Source organism: Arachis ipaensis, chromosome B1, assembly GCF_059453495.1.
Source record: "Arachis ipaensis isolate K30076 ecotype BB chromosome B1, ASM5945349v1, whole genome shotgun sequence".
Classification (NCBI taxonomy): Eukaryota; Viridiplantae; Streptophyta; class Magnoliopsida; order Fabales; family Fabaceae; genus Arachis; species Arachis ipaensis.
In genome coordinates, this window is record NC_142436.1 from 109,280,225 (window position 1) to 109,305,210 (window position 24,986).

At 41.0% G+C, this 24,986-nt stretch overlaps 2 non-coding genes across 2 annotated transcripts; one reads left to right on the forward strand and one right to left on the reverse strand.

Annotated features, from left to right (window-relative positions):
• Positions 1-673: 673 nt before the first annotated feature.
• Positions 674-777, reverse strand: LOC148577873 (small nucleolar RNA R71). Its single transcript, XR_015904459.1, has one exon. It is a non-coding gene; the product is annotated as a small nucleolar RNA R71 (small nucleolar RNA).
• A 20,038-nt stretch (positions 778-20,815) lies between these two features.
• Positions 20,816-20,923, forward strand: LOC148577874 (small nucleolar RNA R71). The gene has a single exon (XR_015903936.1). It is a non-coding gene; the product is annotated as a small nucleolar RNA R71 (small nucleolar RNA).
• The last annotated feature ends 4,063 nt before the right edge of the window (positions 20,924-24,986 follow it).

Sequence of the window (24,986 nt, forward strand, 5' to 3'; positions counted from 1 at the left end):
ATATATTGCATCACCCACAACTAACAGTAATTCTGACACAAATACTTTCTGCACCTATCTTTTCTTGCTTGCACTTGATGGTTGTATGACAGGGAGAAGAAGCGGGGCTTCAACTTCCTTTGATTCTGAACCTGAGAGGACCTTCCTTAAATTAAGGAGGGAGGCAAGAGGAAAGAAGGTGGTTGGTGCTGAGGAAGAAGAGGAATTCTTTGAAACAAACATGGAAGACAACATGGAAAACCATCATGAAGAAGAAGATCACAACCATGGGGGAGGAGGTAGAGCAAATCATGCTGGGGAGGATAGAAGAGTTTTGGGCTCTTACATCAATCCAAACCCAGGCAATTGTGGAAGTAGCATCCAAAAGCCAACAATCCATGCCAACAACTTTGAACTTAAACCACAGCTCATCACCCTTGTTCAGAACAACTGTTCGTTTGGAGGAAGTGTTCAAGAAGACCCCAATCAACATTTAACCACCTTCCTGAGAATATGTGACACAGTGAAGTCTAATGGTGTTCATCCTGACGCCTATAGACTGCTCTTATTTCCATTCTCACTCAGGGACAAGGCAGCCAAATGGCTGGAATCTTTCCCAAGGGAAAGCTTGACAACTTGGGAAGACGTGGTGAACAAATTCTTAGCAAGATTTTACCCTCCTCAATGAATCAATAGGCTGAGAGCTGAGGTCCAAACTTTCAGGCAACAAGATGGTGAGACTCTATATGAAGCATGGGAGAGGTTCAAGGACTTAACAAGGAGGTGTCCACCTGACATGTTCAACGAATGGGTGCAGCTGCACATTTTCTATGAAGGGCTCTCTTATGAGTCAAAGAAGGTCGTAGACCATTCATCTGGAGGATCTTTGAACAAGAAGAAGACCATTGAGGAAGCCATAGATGTCATTGAAACAGTAGCAGAGAACGACTACTTCTATGCTTCCAAAAGAGGGAACACAAGAGGAGTAATGGAGCTAAACAATGTAGATGCTCTGTTGGCCCAAAACAAGCTCATTACCCAGCAGCTGGCTGACCTCACCAAGAAGATGGAGATGAACCAAGTAGCAGCAATCTCCACTTCATCAACAATCCAAGAAGGAGTGAATGAAGAAGCAGAGGGGAGTCAGGAGCAAGCCAACTACATTGGGAATTCACCAAGAAAAAACTATGATCCATACTCTAAAACCTACAACCCTGGATGGAGAAACCACCCAAACTTTGGGTGGAGAAGTGAACAAGATCAAAACCAAGACTAGAGACGTTACTACTCCAACAACAATGCCGCTCACCAGCAATTCACACAGAGGACATCTTAATACCCCCACAACAACACTTCTCCACATACTTATCAAAACCAAAATAGCACATTTGCTCCGAATCACCCATCAATTGATGACAAGCTCTCTAAGGTCGAAACCTTAATTGAAGGAATATGCAGAGACATTCGAGACAGTAAAGCATTCAGAGAGGAAGTACAGTCAAACATGCAGAATCAAAATGCTGCCATCACGAAACTGGAGACACAAATCAGCTATCTGTTTAAGCAGCTTCCTAACCACAATTTTTGCTATGATGCCCATTCAAGCAAAAGGGAGGAGTGTCAAGCTATCACACTTAGGAGTGGGAAGGAACTGAAGGAACGTCCCCAAAAACCACAAGAAGAAGGCTCAAATGAAAAGGGAGAAGAGCAAGATGGAGTTCAACCCCCCACGCCAAATCTACAGAAAGAAAAAAAGATACTCCAACTGAACATCTCAAGAGCTCCATAGCCCCAGCTATTGAAAAAAAAGGAAGATGACAACCAGTTCTTGAGATTTTTGGAAATCTCCAAGAAGCTACAAATCAACATACCCTTTGCTGAAGCCATAGAAGAAATGCCACTCTATGCCAAGTTTTTGAAGGAGCTAATGACTAAGAAGAGAAGCTGGAAGAACAATGAGACTGTGATACTAACTGAAGAGTGCAGTGCTATCATTCAGCATAAACTACCTCAGAAACTGAAGGATCCTGGGAGTTTTCAGATCCCTTGCGTTATAGGAGAAATCACAGCAGAGAAGGCTCTTTGTGACTTAGGGACCAGCATCAATTTGATGTCAGTAGCTATGATGAGAAAGATGAAAATTGAGGAGGCTAAACCAACAAAAATGGCCCTACAACTGGCAGACCAATCGTTCAAATTCCCTCACGGGATAGTAGAGGATTTGCTAGTAAAAGTGGGAGATTTCATATTTCCAGCAGATTTTGTGGTGCTGGACATGCAGGAGGACGCCAAGACCTCCATCATCTTGGGAAGGCCATTCTTGGCCACTGCTGGAGCTGTCATTGATGTTCAGAAGGGTGACCTCACCCTGAGATTACACAATGAAAATATGACATTCAATGTGTTCAAGGCCATGAGTTATCCACCAGAATAATTGGGGGAATGCATGAGGTTAGATGCACTTGAGGATGAAGTGCAGGAGAATTTTGAAGAAGAAGAACCTGAAGAGGACGAGAGATTGGTGGAGGAAGAATCTGAATCAAGTGAAGAGGTAGCCACAGCAGAAATACATATACCAGATGCACCAAAGGAAGGGAACGAAAAGTCAGAAGCACCCAAACTTGAACTCAAAGCACTGCCACCCACTCTCAAATATGCATATGTAGGAGAAAATGAAAACTACCCAGTGATCATAAATTCATCCCTCAGTCAAGATCAAGAGGACGAGCTACTCAAGGTGCTGCGGGAGCATAAGGATGCCATTGGATGGACCCTTGCTGACTTGAAGGGAATTAGTTCAGCCATATACATGCATAAAATACTGTTGGAAGATGATGCCAAGCCATCCATTCAATCCCAAAGAAGGCTGAACCCAACATGAAGGAAGTGGTACAGAAAGAGGTTATGAAGCTTTGGCAAGGAGGGGTCATATACCCAATTTCGGACAGCCCTTGGGTTAGCCCCATACATGTTGTTCCAAAGAAGGGAGGAATCACTGTGGTTACCAATGAGAAGAACGAGCTCATACCTACAAGGACCGTCACAGGATGGCGGATGTGCATAGACTACAGGAAACTCAATGAGGCTACACGAAAGGACCATTTTCCCCTTCCATTCATGGATCAGATGTTGGAAAGACTTGCAGGGCACGCATATTATTGTTTTCTCGACGGTTATTTAGGATATAACCAAATAGTGGTTGATCCGAGAGACCAAGAGAAAACCTCATTTACTTGTCCGTATGGAGTGTTTGCCTATAGGCGCATGCCATTTGGATTATGTAATGCCCCTGCAACTTTCCAATGCTGCATGCTTTCTATCTTTTCAGATACGATAGAAAAATTCATTGAAGTTTTTATGGATGATTTCTCAGTATTCGGAGATTCTTTTCCTAGTTGCCTACATCACCTCGCCTTGGTATTGAAAAGATGCCAAGAGACCAATTTGGTCTTGAACTGGGAAAAATGCCACTTCATGGTGACAGGAGGAATAGTCCTTGGTCACAAGGTCTCTCACCAAGGCATTGAGGTTGATAGAGCTAAAGTAGAACTTATTGAAAAACTACCCCCACCCAGTGATGTCAAGGCAATTAGGAGTTTTTTAGGGCATGCTGGTTTTTACAGAACGTTCATTAAAGATTTTTCAAAGATAGCCAAGCCCTTAAGCAATCTCTTTGTATCTGATACACCATTTATCTTTGATGAAACATGCATGCTAGCATTTGCACATTTGAAAATGAAGTTATCCTCTGCTCCTATCATTTCCCCACCTGATTAGAACCTACCATTTGAATTGATGTGTGATGCATCTGATTTTGCAGTTGGGGCAGTGTTAGGACAAAGGAAAGATAACCTAGTTCGTGTGATATACTATGCTAGCAAAGTCCTTAATGAAACTCAAAGAAATTATACCACTACTGAAAAGGAGTTGCTAGCAATACTTTTTGCATTTGACAAATTTAGATCATACCTCATTGGTGCTAAAGTGATTGTTTTTACAGATCACACAGCACTTAAATATTTGTTTGCCAAGCAAGAATCAAAGCCAAGACTAATAAGGTGGATCTTACTATTGCAGGAATTTGATATTGAAATCAGAGACAAGAAAGGAGTGGAGAACAAGGTGGCAGATCACCTATCCATAATCCCTCATGATCAAGGTGGAGAAAATGATACAAATGTGAACGAGCTCTTCCCTGATGAGCAGTTGATGACAGTTCACAAAGCACCATGGTTCGCAGATATTGCAAATTTCAAGGCAACTGGGGCATTACCCCCAGGGATCAATAAACATCAAAAGAGGAAGCTCATGAATGATGCAAAATACTTTGTCTGGGATGAGCCATATCTCTCCAAGAAATGTTCAGATGGAATCCTTAGAAGATGTGTTTCAGAAGAGGAAGGGAGAGAAGTCCTGTGGAACTGCCACGGTTCATGTTATGGCGGGCACTTTGGAGGGGACAGAACTGCAGCAAAGGTGTTACAAAGCGGATTCTTTTGGCCCACCCTTTTCAAGGATGCCAAGGAACTAGTGAAAAGCTGCAATGAATGCCAAAGATCTGGAAACCTGCCCAAAAGAAACGCCATGCCACAAAATTTTATCTTGGAACTGGAACTGTTTGATGTGTGGGGAATAGATTTCATGGGACCATTCCCAATCTCATATGCAAACAAGTACATCCTGGTAGCAGTGGATTATGTTTTCAAGTGGGTAGAGGCTATTGCAACCCCAACTAATGATAACAAGGTAGTCATGAACTTCCTCAAGAAGAATATCTTTAGCCGGTTTGGAGTCTCAAGAGCCCTCATCAGTGATGGAGGGAGCCACTTTTGTAACAAACCACTAGAAGCTCTCCTCCTACGATATGGAGTAAAACACAAAGTAGGCACACCTTACCACCCTCAAACGAGTGGGCAAACTGAGATATCCAACAGAGAACTAAAGAGGATCCTGAAAAAAACTATGGGTGCATCTAGAAAGGATTGGTCGAAGAAGCTGGATGATGCTCTTTGGGCATACAGAACAGCATTCAAAACTCCACTTGGAATGTCTCCATATAACTGGTCTATGGGAAGGCTTGTCATTTACCACTGGAGCTGGAACACAAAGCTCTCTGGGCTATCAAGATACTAAATTTTGACAGCATTGCTGCTGGTGCAAAAAGGATCTTGCAGCTGCAAGAGATGGAAGAATTCAGGTCACAAGCCTATGAAAACACTAAGATGTATAAAGAGAAGGCAAAGAGAAAACATGACATGCATCTTGCGCCAAGGAGTTTCGAAAAGGGGCAGCGAGTACTCCTTTACAATTCTAAATTAAGGCTGTTCCCAGGAAAACTCAAGTCAAGGTGGTCTGGACCTTTCATGGTTACGAAAGTATCACCATATGGCCACATCGAAATCACGGATGAAGGGTCAGAGAGGACTTTTACAGTGAATGGACAAAGACTCAAGCATTATCTGGGCAACATGGGGGAAAACCCCAGAGTAAAGTACCATCTCAAGTAATTAAGAACTCGTCGAGCTAGCGACGATAAAAGAGCGCTCTGTTGGGAGGCAACCCAACCTCAGGTAGTTTCACTTTCATCTTTATTTCAATAAAAAAAAATTCACAAGTCGTTTCCCCTGTATTGTACGGAGCTAAGTTTAGTGTTCCACACCAGAACAATCCAAGAGTGATGGTGTAATTCTAAGTTTGGTGTTCCACCAAAGGACATTGGTTAGAATTACACTTCACTCCAGAAGAACATTGCTAGCTCCATCCAATCAAGAGAAACCACTTAGATGTAGTTAGACTATAGGTTATCATTGTTTTGTTAACAACAAGATATGGGGTTCGCTGCATATGTGTAATGATTGGACTGGGCAAGGAACTAAGTTTGGTGTTCACACACCAAATTGAGTTAAAAAAGCACCAGCATACATGCAAGCTAACTATGTCTCAAGTGCTTTGGGAACAAGCAACTTCCAGTAACCTTGCAGGAACTTTATGAGGAAATGGTGCACCTCCACCCAAAGAAGCTAGGCAGCAAAAACTAGGATGATGACAAAGAGAGAGGGCAACCAGAAATCATCACCCAAAGGTTGTATTTTTACTTAATTCCATTGTACTCAGAAGTGTTGAAAGTTGGAAGTCTGAATGCACTTTTGATTTGTAGTTACTCGTAGTTTAACCTTTTTTAAAATTCTGCCTTTTAGGTTCTGAATAGGTCTATGTGTGCTAGTCTTTATGTCACTGCATCCTTACTTAACTTACTTGTATGCTTGTCCCTTTTGAATTTAATGAAGAGAGAATGATTGTTTTTAAAAGACCAGAGTAGAGTTCATAATGTGGAAGTGCATTCATGAATCTTTGGGGTAGTCATAAGTAGCTAAGTTAGTTCAACCACAAGGCTAGGAGGACAACTATCTATCCTGAATACTTGACTTTGGATATACCCATGAGACTAAGTAGATGACAAGATCCTAATAAGAAAAAAGGGAAAGAATAATGGAAGTGAAAAACAAAAGAAAAAGAGTAAGCAATAATGCTAGGCACCAATGGTTTGGACCTTGAGACAAGTGTCTGTGGTGCTCCTGTGTGAGGGATCTACTTGGATGAATAAGCTCTCAGGGGTGCTTTATCACTTGGTAACTTGGGTTAACTAACTCGGGATTATCAGCTGAAAATCCACTATCAAGAGTAACCCTTACTACAGAGCATTTAATAACCCAAAGAGGTGCTGGACACCAAGGTCTCAAGAAAAGAAAATAAACAAACTATATGCCTGTGGTGTGTATGTATGGGGGAGAGACTTGGGGGAGTAAGTTCTTAGGGGTGCTTCAACACCTAGCACCTTGAACCAACTGGTTCGGGAGTGTTGGCTGAAAACTTATCTTAAAGAGTTACCCCCTTACAGAGCACTTAGCCTAAATAACACAAATAACCCTTGAAATAACAATAAAAGGGTCAATGAATAAAAGTCTCATGGGATATAGACAAAGTAAGTGTTTAGGGACATGATAAAGGTCTGAAAGCCAGTAATGGAATGAACCTAAGTTGCTATGCATGAAACCACCATAAAATCAGTAACATGACTTCCACAAGAATGACTCATTCCGCTGGATATTCCATTCATCATTCTCTTGTTCCAGTACTTGCTTAGGGACAAGCAAGCTTTAAGTTTGGTGTTGTGATGCCAGGGCATCATGGCCAGTTTCACTGACCTTTTCTTTATTGTTTTTAGGGTAGTTTCATGCATTTCTATAGGAAATAAGCTAGTTTTGGGTAGATATTCACCTACACCTTGATTCAAGCATACATTGTGCATTTTACATTATTTCATGAGGATTTTGCATGAATTTATTGACAAATTGTATGCTGCATTACCCATGACTTGGACTAGAACTTTGATGCACTCTGTTGCTTGATTTCAGGACCAAAGGAAGCAAGGAAAGGGAGGTAACTTGCAAGGTTAAATGAGAAAAGTGATTGCCAATGACACTCTCAAAGCCATCATTGCCCACGTTAAGAGTCACGTTAACTAAGTTAACGTGAACTCTAACGTGGAAAAGGGAAGTTGAGCCAACGTTAGTGACACTTAACATTGTCACTAACGTTGGCAAACACTCATGAGTGGCCACGTTAGAGCCCACGTTAACCTAGTTAACGTGGCCTCTAACGTTAAAGGGGGAAGAGAAGCCAATGTTAGTGACATTCAACATTGTCACTAACGTTGGCCTAAGGATGCAACACACCACGTTAACTCCCATGTTAACTTAGTTAACGTGGGAGCTAACGTAAGAAGTGAGAGTTGTCGACAACGTTAGTGACACTCAACACTGTCACTAACGTTGGAAGCAACCACACAACCCCCAAGGAGCCACGTTAACTTCCACGTTAACTTAGTTAACGTGGAAGCTAACGATGAGGAATGAATGATGAGCCAACGTTAGTGACACTCAACATTGTCACTAACGTTGGGATGGCTAAGAATGGCCACGTTAGAGGCCACGTTAATCTAGTTAACATGGACTCTAACGTGAGATCTAGGGGCACATTGGAACGTTAGTGACAATGTTGAGTGTCACTAACGTTCTCGAAGGTTGGAAAGGCCACGTTAGAAGCCACGTTAACCTAGTTAACATGGGGTCTAACGTGAGGCAAAGGGGTACAATGGAACGTTAATGAAAATGTTAAGTGTCACTAACGTCCTCGAACTTATACTTTCACTAAATGTTAACACCCCTAATGCCCTGAGCTGAAGTCTCTGCCCACTTAGCACTTTCTCTCTGCAAGTAAAGCCAAGCCCAAATGAAGAAAAGAACTGCTTCAAACTCAAGATCCAAAGACCCAAGACTTGAAGAGCCAACTAGAAGCTGAGAGAAATAGTATATATAGGAGTAGCTTTGAATTGTTAAGGAGCTCTGGAAGCTGGAAAAAGGATAACTACTCTCTGTATTTTATCTTCTCTGTATTTTCTAGTTTTAGGATGTATTCTCCATCTTTGTTTTCATTTTCAAGAGCTATGAACAACTAAACCCCTTTCATTGGGTTAGGGAGCTCTGTTGTAATTTGATGGATCAATACTAATTTTCATTATTCTTCTTCTATCTTTTCTCTTGATTTTACTTGAAAGCTTTCGATCTTCATCCAATTGAGTAGTTATCTTGGAAGAGAAGCTATTCAAACTTGGGTCTCTTTTGAACCTTGAAAGAGGAATGAAGAGATCAAGCTAGAAATGCTTTCTCATGCTGGACCAAATTGGGTTTGGATGGGTATGTGACTATAACCCTCTCAATACTTGATTTGGGAAATGCATGTGGTATAATCAGTGACCATACTTCATCTCTTCTCATGAGCAATTGACCAAGGAATTGGCTATTGATCAAGATTTGAGAGATTGAATTGCAAGAAATTGTAATTCAATCACTTAAGATTGCCAAGGAGATCAATGAGTGCATTGATTGAGGAAGAGATGAAAATGAACTTGATCCGAAGAATTGCAACATCTCCTAAGCCCAATGAACTCCCCATCTCTGATCTTACCCATTCTCTTTAATTTCCGCTATTTACTTTTATGAGTAAATCCCCCATTCCCATTTACAATTCTGCAATTTATTTTTAGTCATTTACTTCCAATCCTTTAATTCTAGCATTTACTTTTCTGTTATTTACATTCCCGCCATTTTATTTTCTGCAATTCTCAACCCAAATTCTGGATTCGCTCAACTAGAACATTCTTCTAATTAAAGTTGCTTGATCAATCAATCCCTGTGGGATTCGACTTCATTCTATTATGAGTTTTTACTTGACGACAAATTCGGTACACTTGCCGAAGGGAGATTTGTTGTGAGACAAGTTTTCCACGCATCAGGCAGCTTCTGTAAAGTTGGCTGAAGACACGGCTTTGAGGCACAAGGATAGTTATGTTACGGCCTACAGGGAGGTGATGCATCTTAGGGAAGAGTTGGAGTTTGCCCGGATTGATTATGCCGAGCTCCAGGGTCATCTTGTAGGCAGCGTAAATGCTGTTTATGAGAACCTGAAGGAGCAGGTTCAAGTTTTTGCACCTGAGGCCAACCTTACTCTCTTCAGCCTGGACAATGTTGTAAAGGATGGCAAGATTGTCCCTGATGACCCTGATGACGACGATGTTGTACCCCTTCCTGTGCCGGTCGCCAAAGCCACTGTTATGCCGACTTCTTCAGCTCCTTCTGCTGGGGTTAGTCATCCCGAACCAGAGCTTGACTGTCAGATATTAAATCGGGATGACAGGACAGTGGATGCAGTCCCCTTCAGACTCGTCCTCCTTTACCTTGTGCTGCCGAGAAGGCTTCGGATCTTCCCTGATTATGTAAATGTTCTGTGTAGATAGCCCGGTCTGTGGGCTTTTAAAACTTTCTTTTTGTAATGTTTCTGACTGTTGACACTTTTTTTAGTTTCTTGTTTAGCAACTTTATTTTGAAAAACAAAAAATAGCTTCCAAGTTCTTGGGGCTGATTTGGGTAGCCTCTTTGAGCTTGTTCTTATTATGCTTTTAATATCATGTCGGTCTTTATCTATCTTGGTACCCCTTGTTTAGGTTTTCGGAAGTGTTGGAGCCTTGTTGCTCGACCTCTCTGGATTGCCTTTGTATTTCCTGTTTGTGGCTTTGATTCCTTTGAGGCTTCGGGAGTTATTTCTAGTAATCCTGCCTTGTTTGGACCTTTTATAAGGTCTCTTGCTAGGTATTACTTTTTATAACTTTAGTATCTTATGGAGGCCGACTTCGTCATGTCGGACCCTTCTAAGTTATTTTTGTAATCATCTTTCTTGGACTTTGTTCGAGTCTCTTCCAGGGATTACTTTTATAACTTTTGGGTTTTGGGCCGACTTCGTCATGTCGAGCCCTCCTAAGTTATTTTTGTAATCCTCTTTCTTGGACTTTGTTCAAGTCTCTTTCAAGGATTACTTTTATAACTTCTAGGTTTTGGGCCGACTTCGTCATGTCGGACCCTTCTAAGTTATTTTTGTAATCCTCTTTCTTGGACTTTGTTCGAGACTCTTTCAGGGATTACTTTTATAACTTTTGGGATTTGGGCCGACTTCGTCATGTCGGGCCCTTCTAAGTTATTTTTGTAATCCTCTTTCTTGGACTTTGTTCAAGTCTCTTTCAGGGATTACTTTTATAACTTTTGGGTTTTGGGCCGACTTCGTCATGTCGGGCCCTTCTAAGTTATTTTTTTAATCCTCTTTCTTGGACTTTGTTCAAGTCTCTTTCAGGAATTACTTTTATAACTTTTGGGCTTTGGGCCGACTTCGTCATGTCGGGCCCTTCTAAGTTATAGTAATCCTCTTTTATAGGGCTGGCCAGACCTCTTTCCAGAGATTTACTGATAACTTTTGTTATTGCGACTGGTCCGACTTCTTAACGTCAGCCAGTCTCTAAGTTATTATTTAGCAACCCATTTTATCAAGACCTCATCAGGTCCTTTCTCTGGATCACTTTTGATAACTTCTTGCATTATTCTGTTTTCATCTTTTCCGATTTGTAGAAGTTGGGTTCAATCCTCGTTTGGTCAACCTTTTGACGAGTTTGGTTTTTATCTCTGTTGGTCTTTATCGTGATCGTGCAGTGAATTTGATTTTCACTTTCTGCCGATCTGTTGCTTTATAATCAGACGATGAATGTTTCAGATTAATGCGGTTTGAGAGTTGGTAGAATATCTAAACATATTTTATTCAAAAGAAAATGTACATATATACATGCGGGAGTTTTTATCCCTTTAAGTCAAATTATTCGTAGGTCTTGGCTTGGTGCCTCTTTAAAAAACCTTTTCAGGAAAAAGAGTGCACCTTATGCCGAGATCCTTTATCATCCCTAACTATAGTACCTTCTCAGGTTGCAGGCGTGCCACGACCTAGGAAGCTCTCATCCATCGAGTTCGGACAGTCTGTAGTAGCCTTTTCCGAGTACTTCTACGACTCGGTAGGGTCCTTTCCAGTTTGCTGCCAGCTTTCCTTCTCCAGGTCGAGTTGTTCCGATATCATTTCGGATTAGGATGAGGTCATTCTCAGCAAAACCTCGTGGCACTACCTTTTGATTATATCTTGAAGCCATTCGACGCTTTAGTGCTTCTTCTCTGATCCGAGCTCTTTCTTGGACTTCCGGGAGTAGGTCGAGTTCTTCCCTTTGAAATTGGGAGTTGGCTTCTTCATTATAGTGGATCACTCTAGGCGACCCTTCTTCAATCTCTACTGTGATCATTGCCTCCATTCCGTATGTTAATCGGAAGGGTGATTCCTTTGTGGTGGAATGTGGCGTTGTTCGGTATGCCCATAGGACTTGTGGGAGCTCCTCAGCCCAAGCTCCCTTTGCGTTCTGTAATCTCTGCTTTATCCCAGATAATATGACTTTGTTGGCAGCTTCGGCTTGTCCATTGGCTTGGGGATGTTTTACGGAAGTGAATTGTTGTTTTATGTTCAAGTCGGCCACTAACTTTCTGAAGCCTGCATCTGTGAATTGGGTGCCATTGTCTGTGGTGATGGAGTATGGAACCCCAAACCTTGTGACAATGTTCCTATATAGGAATTTTTGACTTCTTTGAGCAGTGGCATTAACTAGGGGTTCTGCCTCGATCCACTTTGTAAAGTAGTCTACTCTTACTATAAGGAACTTAACTTGTCCCGATCCCTGAGGGAAGGGTCCGAGAAGGTCGAGTCCCCATTTTGCAAAGGGCCATGGTGAGGTTACGCTGATGAGTTCTTCTGGCGGGGCGATGTGAAAGTTGGCATGTTTCTGGCATGGTATACATGTCTTTACAAACTCTGTGGCTTCCTTTTGTAGAGTTGGCCAATAGAATCCTGCTCGGAGTACCTTTTTGGCGAGAGCTTGTGCTCCGAGATGATTTCCACAAATGCCACTGTGTACTTCTTCTAGAACTTCCTTTGTGTTGGAAGTCGGCACACATTTTAATAATGGGATTGAAATCCCTCTCTTGTATAGAGTATTGTTTATGATGGTGTAATGATGTGCCTCTCATTTTAACCTCTTTGCCTCCTTTTCGTCTGTAGGGAGTGGTTCTGTTTTGAGGTAGTTAATTATGGGAGTCATCCATCCTTGATCCTGACCTGTTATGGCTAGGACTTTTTCTTCTTCCGAGATTGACAGACTCTGCAGTATTTCTTGGATGAGGCTTCTATTGTTGCCCCCTGGTTTGGTGCTGGCTAGCTTTGAGAGCGCGTCAGCTCGGGCATTCTGTTCTCGGGGTATGTGACGGACCTCATATTTTCCGAGTTGTCCGAGCTGTTCCCTAGTTTTATCCAAGTACTTTTTCATGGTGGGGTCTTTGGCTTGGTAGCTCCTTGTTATTTGTGAAGTGACTACTTGTGAGTCGCTGAAGATGGTAAGCTTTTGGGCTTCAACCTCCCTAGCCAGCTTCAAACCAGCTAATAGTGCCTCATATTCTGCTTGATTGTTTGAGGCAAGGAACCCGAATTTGAGGGAAAGTTCAATTTGAGTCCCTTGGTTGCTTTCAATTATCACACCCGCGCCACTTTCATTTTTATTTAAGGAACTGTCCATGTAGAGGTTCCATTCTGTGGGGATTTCTGGGGTGTCTGTAAATTCTACAATGAAGTTGGCCAGGTATTGTGATTTAATGGCTGTCCAAGCTTCGTATTAAAGATCAAATTTGGACAACTCGACGACCCATTGCAAGATTCTACCTTCTAAGTCCGTTTTCTGCAAAATCCCCTTTATGGGCTGGTCGGTCCGAATCCTAATGGTGTGAGCTTGGAAGTATGGACGAAGTCGTCGAGATGTTAGTATAACGGCGTAGGCAAATTTTTTTATTTTTTGGTAGTTCATCTCAGATCCTTGTAATGCTTTACTGATGAAGTATACGGGTTGTTGCCCACTGTCGACTTCTCGAACTAGTGCTGAGGCTACTGCTCGACTTCCTACCGCGAGGTATAATATGAGTGGTTCTCCTTTCCGTGGCCGAGTTAGGATAGGTGGTTGTCCCAGGAATCTCTTGACCTCTTGGAAGGCTTGCTCGCACTCCGTTGTCCATTCAAACTTTTTTCCTTTCCTTAGAGTGACAAAGAAGGGGAGAGATCTTATTGCTGATCCGGCTGGAAATCTGGACAAGGCTGCCAACCTCCCATTGAGTTGTTGCACCTCTTTGACGCAAGTCGGGCTTTTCATGTCAAGTATGGCCCGGCATTTATCCAAATTTGCTTCGATTCCTCTTTGTGTGAGCATAAAACCCAGGAATTTGCCGACTTCTACTGTGAAGGTGCATTTTGCAGGATTGAGTCGCACGTCATGCCTTCTTATAGTGTCGAACACTTGGGTCAGGTCGGACAACAGCGTCTCTTCACTTTGTGTCTTTATTAACATGTCGTCCACATAGACTTCCATGATTTTTCCAATATGATCCGAAAAGACTTTATTCATTAACCTTTGGTAAGTAGCTCCTGTGTTTATAAGACCGAAAGGCATTACGATGTAGCAGTAGTTTGCTTTTGGGGTTAGAAATGAGGTTTTTTCTTGATCGGGTGGATGCATTGGGATTTGATTGTATCCCGAATATGCATCCATGAATGATAGGTATTTATATCTGGAGGAGGCATCCACTAGAGCGTCGATACTTGGGAGTGGATAAGGATCTTTTGGGCAGGCTTTGTTGAGATCAGTGTAGTCGGTGCACATTTGCCACTTCCCATTTGATTTTTTCACCAAGATGACGTTAGCTAGCCATAGTGGGTACTTGACTTCTCTTATGAATCCTGCCTCCAGTAGAGCTTGCACCTGCTCTTCCACAGCTTGGGATCATTTTGATCCGAGTTTTCTCCATCTCTGTTGTACTGGCCGAGATCCTGGGTAGACCGCTAACTTGTGGCACATTAATTTGGGGTCTATGCCTGGCATGTCTTCAGCTTTCCATGCAAAGAGGTCGATGTTATCTCGTAAGAACTGTACGAGTAATTCTTTTATGTCTCCTCTTGGAATCGTACCAATATTCGTTGTTTTGTCCGGGGTGTCTCCGATCTGGATTTTCTCTATTTCACTTTCGGGTTGTGGACGAAGTTCTTCTCGCCTCTGAACTCCCCCCAGTTCGATTGTGTGGAATTGCTCTCCTCTGCCTCTGAGGTTTAGACTTTCGTTGTAACAGCGGCGTGCTATCTTCTGATCTGCTTTTATTGTTGCTATCCCTTCCGCTGTTGGGAATTTCATGCATAAATGTGGAGTTGAGACTATTGCGCCGAGTTGATTCAATGTTGTCCGACCTATTAAGGCATTGTAGGCTGAACTCACGTCAACCATGATGTAGTCTATCTTGAGTGTTCTGGATTGGTTTTCTTTTCCGAAGGTAGTGTGTAGTGAGATGTATCCAAGTGGTTGAACCGGGGTGTCCCCCAGTCCGAACAGACTGTTTGGATATGCTCTAAGTTCTGTTTCTTCCAGGCTGAGCTTGTCGAAGGCAGTTTTGAACAAGATGTTGGTGGAGCTCCCTTGGTCTATCAGTGTGCGGTGAAGATTTGCGTTTGCCAGTATAATAGTGATGACCATGGGATCATCGTGTCCTAAGATGATACCGGATGCGTCTTCTTTCGTGAAAGTGATTGCGGGGATGTCGAGTGCTTCGTCTTTCCCCTCAACATGATATACTTCTTTGAGATATCTTTTGCGAGATGACTTGGAGATTCCTCCTCCCACAAATCCACCGTGTATCATGTGGACGTGTCTTTCTGGTGTGTGAGGTGATCACTCGGTTCGTCCGACATCTTCGTCTCTTCTTCTTTTTCTTTGTTCATCGTTGGTGCACGAAATTGTGATCTCCAGGCTCGAACAAATCCTGGTAATAGCTCCAAAGCTTGGTGCTCTGATCTTAATTCATAATTGTCACAACTTCGATACAACTAACCAGCAAGTGCACTGGGTCGTCCAAGTAATACCTTACGTGAGTAAGGGTCGAATCCCACGGAGATTGTTGGTATGAAGCAAGCTATGGTCACCTTGTAAATCTCAGTCAGGCAGATATAAAGTGATAATGGTGTTTTCGAATATTATATAATAGAATAGGGATAGAGATACTTATGTAATTCATTGGTAGGAATTTCAGATAAGCGAATGGAGATGCTTTTCGTTCCTCTGAACCTCTGCTTTCCTGCTATCTTCATCCAATCAATCTTACTCCTTTCCATGGCTGGCTTTATGCAAGGGCATCACCGTTGTTAGTGGCTACATCCCCTCCTCTCAGTGAAAGATATGCTCACATGCTCTGTCACAGCACGGCCATTCATCTGTCGGTTCTCGATCATGCTGGAATAGGATTCACCCTCCTTTTGCGTCTGTCACCAACGCCCAGCACTCGCGAGTTTGAAGCTCGTCACAGTCATTCAATCATTGAATCCTACTCGGAATACCACAGACAAGGTTTAGACTTTCCGGATTCTCTTGAATGCCGCCATCATTCTAGCTTACGCCACGAAGATTCCGGTTAAGAGATCTAAGAGATATTCATTCTAGCTTATTTCATGTAGAACGGAAGTGTTTGTCAGGCACGTGTTCATAGGGGAGATGGTGATGAGCGTCATACATAATCATCACCTTCATCACGTTCTTGGGTGCGAATGGATATCTTAGAAGCGAAATAAGATGAATTGAATAGAAAACAGTAGTATTTGCATTAATCTTTGAGGAACAGCAGAGCTCCACACCTTAATTTATGGAGTGTAGAAACTCTACCGTTAAAAATACATAAGTGAAGGTCCAGGCATGGCCGAGATGGCCAGCCCCCTAAAACGTGATCAAAGGATCATAAGGTAATCCAAAGATGGTCAAAAAGACTAGTAAAAGGTCCTATTTATAATAAACTAGTCACTAGGGTTTACATGAGTAAGTAATTGATGCATAAATCCACTTCCGGGGCCCACTTGGTGTGTGTTTGGGCTGAGCCTGAGTGTTGCACATGCAGAGGCCATTTGTGGAGTTGAACGCCAGTTTCTGTGCCAGTTTGGGCGTTCAACTCTGGTTTTGGCTCCTTTTCTGGCGCTGGACGCCAGATTTGGGTAGAAAGCTGGCGTTGAACGCCAGTTTACGTCGTCTATTCTTGGCCAAAGTATGGACTATTATATATTTCTGGAAAGCCCTGGATGTCTACTTGCCAACGCAATTGGAAGCGCGCCATTTCGAGTTCTGTAGCTCCAGAAAATTCACTTTGAGTGCAGGGAGGTCAGAATCCAACAGCATCAGCAGTCCTTTTTCAACCTCTGAATCTGATTTCTGCTCAAGTCCCTCAATTTCAGCCAGAAAATACCTGAAATCACAGAAAAACACACAAACTCATAGTAAAGTCCAGAAATGTGAATTTAACATAAAAACTAATGAAAACATCCCTAAAAGTAACTAGATCCTACTAAAAACATACTAAAAATAATGTCAAAAAGCGTATAAATTATCCGCTCATCACAACACCAAACTTAAATTGTTGCTTGTCCCCAAGCAACTAAAAATCAAATAGGATAAAAAGAAGAGAATATACTATAAATTCCAAACTATCAGTGAAACAGAGCTTCAATCATATGAGCGGGACTTATAGCTTTTTGCCTCTTGAATAGTTTTGGCATCTCACTTTATCCATTGAAGTTTAGAATGATTGGCATCTATAGGAACTTCAGATTTCGAATAGTGTTATTGACTCTCCTAGTTCAGTATGATGATTCTTGAACACAGCTTCTTTATGAGTCTTGGCCGTGGCCCTAAGCACTTTGTTTTCCAGTATTACCACCGGATACATAAATGCTACAGACACATAATTGGGTGAACCTTTTCAGATTGTGACTCAGCTTTGCTAAAGTCCCCAATTGGAGGTGTCCAGGGTTCTTAAGCACACTCTTCTTTTGCTTTGGACCTTGACTTTAACCGCTCAGTCTCAAGTTTTCACTTGACACCTACACGCCACAAGCACATGGTTAGGGACAGCTTGGGTTAGCCGCTTAGACCAGGATTTTATTCCTTTAGGCCCTCCTATCCACTGATGCTCAAAGCCTTGGGATCCTTTTTATTTGCCCTTGCCTTTTGGTTTTAAGGGTTATTGGCTTTTTCTGCTTGCTTTTTTCTTTTTCTTTCTATTTTTTTTTTCGCCTATTTTTTTTTTTCTGCAAGCTTTGTTCTTTGCTGCTTTTTCTTGCTTCAAGAATCATTTTTATGATTTTTCAGATTATCAAATAACATGTCTCCTAGTCATCATTCTTTCAAGAGCCAACATATTTAACATTCTTAAACAACAACTTCAAAATACATATGCACTGTTCAAGCATTCATTCAGAAAACAAGAAGCATTGGCACCACATCAATATAATTGAACTAAGTTCAAGGATAAATTCGAAACTCATGTACTTCTTGTTCTTTTGATTTAAAACATTTTTCATTTAAGAGAGGTGATGGATTCATAGGACATTTATAACTTTAAGACATAGTTACTAACTACTAATGATCATGTAATGAAGACACAAACACAGATAAGCACATAACATAGAAAACGAAAAACAGAAGAAAGAAGAACAAGGAATGAATCCACCTTAGTGATGGTGGCGTTTCCTTTTTGAGGAACCAATGATGTCCTTGAGCTCTTCTATGTCTCTTCCTTGTCTTTGTTGCTCCTCCTTCATTGCTTTTAGATCTTCTCTGATTTCATGAAGGATGATGGAGTGCTCTTGATGTTCCACCCTTAGTTGCTTCCAATAATTGTGTGGAAGAAAATGTATCCCCTGAGGTATCTCAGGGATCTCTTGATTTGCAGTCAAATGTTCTACCACTGAGCTATAGACCCTTGATGGAAGCTTTTGTCTTCCCTTTCCTCTTTCTAGAGGTTTCTCTGGCCTTAGGTGCCATCAATGGTTATGGAAAAAACAAAAAAGCTATGCTTTTACCACACCAAACTTAGAATGTTGCTCGCCCTCGAGCAAAAGAAGAAAGAATAGAAGAAGAAGAGGATATGGAGGAGATGGATGGCAATATGGATATTTGAAACAGATACTCTAAGGATATGGAAGAGATGTTGAATTTTTGAAGGTAAGTGGGTGTATGGGTGTGAGTGGTAAATGGAAGACAGAAGGGATGAGTGTTTATTGGGAATAGAGGATGATTGAGAAGAGAGAAGAGAGTGAGTGAAGGTAGGTGGGGATCTTGTGGGGTCCACAGATTCTGAGGTGATCCTGTGAGGTCCACAGATCTTGAGGTGTCAAGGCATTTACATCCCTGCACCAATTTAGGCATGCAAAATGCCCTTGCACACAGCTCTGGGCGTTCAGCGCCAGGCTGGTGCCCATTTTGGGCGTTCAACGCCCCTTTGCTGCCATTTCTGGCGTTGAACGCCAGAACCATGCTTGTTCTGGGCGTTCAGCGCCAGGATGCTCCCATTCTGGGCGTTCAGCGCCAGAACTATGCTCTGTTCTGGCGTTTGAACGCCAGACAGATGCTCCTCCAGGGTGTGATTTTTCTTCTGCTGTTTTTGATTCCGTTTTCAATTTTTATATTTATTTTGTGACTCCACATGATCATGAACCTAAGAAAACATGAAAAACAAGAATGATAGGGTTAGATAAATAAACATTGGGTTGCCTCCCAACAAGCGCTTTCTTTAATGTCAATAGCTTGACAGTGGGCTCTCATGGAGCCTCACAGATGTGCAGAGCTTTGTTGAGACTCTCCAACACCAAACTTAGAGTTTGGATATGGGAGTTCAACATCAAACTTAGAGTTTGGTTGTGGCCTCCCAACACCAAACTTAGAGTTTGACTGTGGGGGCTCTGGTTGACTCTGCTTGGAGAGAAGCTTTTTCTGCTTCCTCTCCATGGTTGCAGAGGGAGATCCTTGAGTTTTAAATACAAGGGAGTCCTCATTCCATTGAAGGAATATTTCACCTCTGTCAACATCAATCACAGCTCTTGCTGTGGCCAGGAAAGGTCTTCCTAGGATGATGGATTCATCCTCTTCCTTTCCAGTATCCAGGACTATGAAATCAGTAGGTATGTAAAGGCCCTCAACCTTTACTAATACATCTTCTACTTGTCCATAAGCCTATTTTCTTGAGCTGTCTGCCATCTCTAGTGAGATTTTAGCAGCTTGCACCCCATAGATTCCCAGTTTCTCTATTACAGAGAGGGGCATGAGGTTTATTCCTGAACCAAGGTCACATAGAGCCTTAAAGATCATGGTGCCTATGGTACAGGGTATTATGAACTTTCCAGGATCCTGTTTCTTCTGAGGCAATGTCAGTTGATCCAGATCACTTAGTTCATTGATGAACAAGGGAGGTTCAACTTCCCAAGTATCAATGCCAAATAGTTTGGCATTCAGCTTCATGATTGCACCAAGAAACTTGGCAGTTTGCTCTTCAGTAACATCCTCATTCTCTTCAGAAGAGGAATACTCATCAGAGCTCATGAAGGGCATAAGGAGGTTCAATGGAATCTCTATGGTCTCTAGATGAGCCTCAGAGTCCTTTGGTTCCTCAGAGGGAAGCTCCTTATTGATCACTGGACGTCCCAGGAGGTCTTCCTCCTTGGGATTCACGTCCTCTCCTCTCCTCACAGGTTCGGCCATGGCGCTTATGTCAATGGCCTTGCACTCTCCTTTTGGATTCTCTTCTGTATTGCTTGGGAGAGTACTAGGAGGGATTTCAGTGATCCTTTTACTCAGCTGGCCCACTTGTGCTTCCAGATTTCTAATGGAAGACCTTGTTTCATTCATGAAACTTACAGTGGCCTTAGATAGATCAGAGACTAGATTTGCTAAATTAGAAGCATTTTGTTCAGAGTTCTCTGTCTGTTGCTGAGTTGATGATGGAAAAGGTTTGCTATTGCTAAACCTGTTTCTTCCACCATTATTAAAGCCTTGTTGGGGCTTTTGATCCTTCCATGAGAAATTTGGATGATTTCTCCATGTTGAGTTATAGGTGTTTCCATAAGGTTCACCTAAGTAGTTCACCTCTGCTATTGCAGGGTTCTCAGGATCATAGGCTTCTTCTTCAGAAGATGCCTCTTGAGTACTGTTGGATGCAGCTTGCATTCCATGCAGACTCTGAGAAATCATATTGACTTGCTGAGTCAATATTTTATTCTGAGCCAATATGGCATTCAGAGTATCAACCTCAAGAACTCCCTTCTTTATAGGCGTCCCATTACTCACAGGATTCCTTTTAGAAGTGTACATGAACTGGTTATTAGCAACCATGTCAATGAGTTCTTGAGCTTCTGCAGGCGTTTTCTTTAGGTGAATGGATCCACCTGCAGAAGTATCCAATGACATCTTTGATAACTCAGATAAACCATCATAGAATATATCCAGCATGGTCCATTCTGAAAGCATGTCAGAAGGACACTTTTTGGTCAACTGTTTGTATCTTTCCCAAGCTTCATAGAGGGATTCACCTTCTTTCTGTCTGAAGGTTTGAACATCCGCTCTAAGCTTGCTCAGCTTTTGAGGAGGAAAGTACTTGGCTAAGAAAGCCGTGACTAGCTTATCCCAAGAGTTCAGGCTATCTTTGGGTTGAGAATCCAACCATAATCTAGCTCTGTCTCTTACAGCAAAAGGGAAAAGCATGAGCCTGTAGACTTCAGGATCTACTCCATTAGTCTTAACAGTATCACATATATGCAAGAATTCAGTTAAGAACTGAAAGGGATCTTCAGATGGAAGTCCATGAAACTTGCAGTTCTGCTGCATCAGAGAAACTAATTGAGGTTTCAGCTCAAAGTTGTTTGCTCCAATGGCAGGAATGGAAATGCTTCTTCCATGTAAATTGGAATTAGGTGCAGTGAAGTCACCAAGCATCTTCCTTATATTATTATTATTTTCGGCTGCCATCTCCTTTTCCTGTTCGAAAATTTCTGAAAGGTTATCTCTGGATTGTTGTATTTTAGCTTCTCTTAATTTTTTTCTTCAGAGTCCTTTCAGGTTCTGGATCTGCTTTAACAAGAATGTTCTTGTCCTTGCTCCTGCTCATATGACAAAGAAGATGGCACAGAAAAAATAGTAATAATAATATGGATCCTTTATACCACAGTATAGGGATCCTTGTGTTAGTAGAAGAAAATAAGGGAAGAAAATCTGAACTCAGAGAGAGAGGGGGTTCGGATTTTTGGAGAGTTGAAGGGAAGATGTTAGTATATCAATAAACAAATAGAAGAAGATGAGAGGGGGAAGTGAATTTTCGAAAACAATTTTTGAAAAAGAGTTAGTGATTTTTGAAAATAGTTTTTGAAAAAGGTTAGTATTTTTTTCGAAATTTTTTTTTAAATAAATAAAAAATAAAAATAATTAGTTAATAAAAAAGAAATTTTTGAAAAAGAGGGAAGATATTTTCGAAAATTAGAGAGAGAGAGTTAGTTAGGTAGTTTTGAAAAAGTTAAGAAACAAACAAAAAGTTAGTTAGTTAGTTGAAACAAATTTGAAAAGATAAGAAGTTAGGAAGTTAGAAAAGATATTTTGAAAAGATATTTTTTTGAAAAATATAAGATAAGTAGATATTTTTGAAAAGATATGATGGAAATTAGTTTTGAAAAAGATTTGATTTTTAAAATCACAATTAATGACTTGATTCATAAGAAATCACAAGATATGATTCTAGAACTTAAAGTTTGAATCTTTCTTAACAAGTAAGTAACAAACTTGAAATTTTTTGAATCAAAACATTAATTGGTATTGTTATTTTTGAAAATTTGGTATAAAAATAAGAAAAAGATTTTTGAAAAATATTTTTGGAATTTTCGAAAATAACTAAGAATTTTGAAAAAGATTTGATTTTTGAAAAAGATTTTGAAAAAGATAAGATTTTCAAATTGAAAATTTGATTTGACTCATAAGAAACAATTTGATTTTTAAAAATTTTTGAAAAAGTCAACTCAAATTTTCAAATTTGATGAGAGAAAAAGGGAAAGATATTTTTTTAATTTTTGAAATTTTTATGAAAACATGAAAATTATGCAATGCATGAAATTTTTAGATCAAAACAATGAATGCATGCAAGAATGCTATGAATGTCAAGATGAACACCAAGAACACCATGAATGTCAAGATGAACATCATAGACACAATTTTGAAAAAATTTTAATGCAAAGAAAACATGCAAGACACCAAACTTAGAATTCTTTAATGCTTACGCACTAAGAATTCAAGAATGCATATGATAAACATGAAAAGACACAAAACAAAAAATCATCAAGATCAAACAAGAAGACTTACCATGAACAACTTGAAGATCATGAAGAACACCATGAATGCATGAATTTTCGAAAAAATGCAAGATGCACATGCAATTGACACCAAACTTATAACATGACTCAAGACTCAAACAAGAAACACAAAATATTTTTTATTTTTATGATTTTCTAATTTTTTGTATTTTTATTTTTATTTTTTTTTTCAAAAATTATTTAGAAAAAAGAAAATTAAGGATTCAAAATTTTTAATATGAATTCCAGGAATCTTATGCTCTAAAGCTCCAATCAAAGGGTCAGGCATGGCTTAATAGCCAGCCAAGCTTTAGTATGTAACTCAGACATGACACGCCTGACATTCCTTACATTCAACAGCCAATTGGCTAAGAAAGATAAAGAAGCTCTTCTCTTGAGTATAAGAATTGAGACATGGCTTTACAGCCAGCCAGGCTTCAACATGCTTCATGAAACACTAGAATTCATTCTTAAAAATTTTGAAGCTATAGAATAATTTATTTTTGAAAACAATTTTTTTTTTTTTTGAAAACAAAGGAGAAATTTTTGAAAAATTTTTGAAAAATTTTTGAAAACAAAAAAAAAAAAATTACCTAATCTGAGCAACATGATGAACCGTCAGTTGTCCAAACTCAAACAATCCCCGGCAACGGCGCCAATAACTTGGTGTTGTTCCTGGATCAAAACTTGGAACTGGGCACTGTTGTTGCTGGACCAAAAGAGAATTTGGCACTGATGTTACCGGACCAAAAGCTTGCCGAAAACTCAAACAATCCCCGGCAACGGCGCCAAAAACTTGGTGCACGAAATTGTGATCTCCAGGCTCGAACAAATCCTGGTAATGGCTCCAAAGCTTGGTACTCTGATCTTAATTCATAATTGTCACAACTTCGATACAACTAACCAGCAAGTGCACTGGGTCGTCCAAGTAATACCTTACGTGAGTAAGGGTCGAATCCCACGGAGATTGTTGGTATGAAGCAAGCTATGGTCACCTTGTAAATCTCAGTCAGGCAGATATAAAGTGATAATGGTGTTTTCGAATATTATATAATAGAATAGGGATAGAGATACTTATGTAATTCATTGGTAGGAATTTCAGATAAGCGAATGGAGATGCTTTTCGTTCCTCTGAACCTCTGCTTTCCTGCTACCTTCATCCAATCAATCTTACTCCTTTCCATGGCTGGCTTTATGCAAGGGCATCACCGTTGTCAGTGGCTACATCCCCTCCTCTCAGTGAAAGATATGCTCACATGCTCTGTCACAGCACGGTCATTCATCTGTCGGTTCTCGATCATGCTGGAATAGGATTCACCCTCCTTTTGCGTCTGTCACCAACGCCCAGCACTCGCGAGTTTGAAGCTCGTCACAGTCATTCAATCATTGAATCCTACTCGGAATACCACAGACAAGGTTTAGACTTTCCGGATTCTCTTGAATGCCGCCATCATTCTAGCTTACGCCACGAAGATTCCGGTTAAGAGATCTAAGAGATATTCATTCTAGCTTATTTCATGTAGAACGGAAGTGTTTGTCAGGCACGTGTTCATAGGGGGGATGGTGATGAGCGTCACACATAATCATCACCTTCATCACGTTCTTGGGTGCGAATGGATATCTTAGAAACAAAATAAGATGAATTGAATAGAAAACATTAGTACTTGCATTAATCTTTGAGGAACAGCAGAGCTCCACACCTTAATCTATGGAGTGTAGAAACTCTACCGTTAAAAATACATAAGTGAAGGTCCAGGCATGGCCGAGATGGCCAGCCCCCTAAAACGTGATCAAAGGATCATAAGGTAATCGAAAGATGGTCAAAAAGACTAGTAAAAGGTCCTATTTATAATAAACTAGTCACTAGGGTTTACATGAGTAAGTAATTGATGCATAAATCCACTTCCGGGGCCCACTTGGTGTGTGTTTGGGCTGAGCCTGAGTGTTGCACGTGCAGAGGCCATTTGTGGAGTTGAACGCCAGTTTCTGTGCCAGTTTGGGCGTTCAACTCTGGTTTTGGCTCCTTTTCTGGCGCTGGACGCCAGATTTGGGTAGAAAGCTGGCGTTGAACGCCAGTTTACGTCGTCTATTCTTTGCCAAAGTATGGACTATTATATATTTCTGGAAAGCCCTGGATGTCTACTTTCTAACGCAATTGAAAGCGCGCCATTTCGAGTTCTGTAGCTCCAGAAAATCCACTTTGAGTGCAGGGAGGTCAGAATCCAACAGCATCAGCAGTCCTTTTTCAACCTCTGAATCTGATTTCTGCTCAAGTCCCTCAATTTCAGCCAGAAAATACC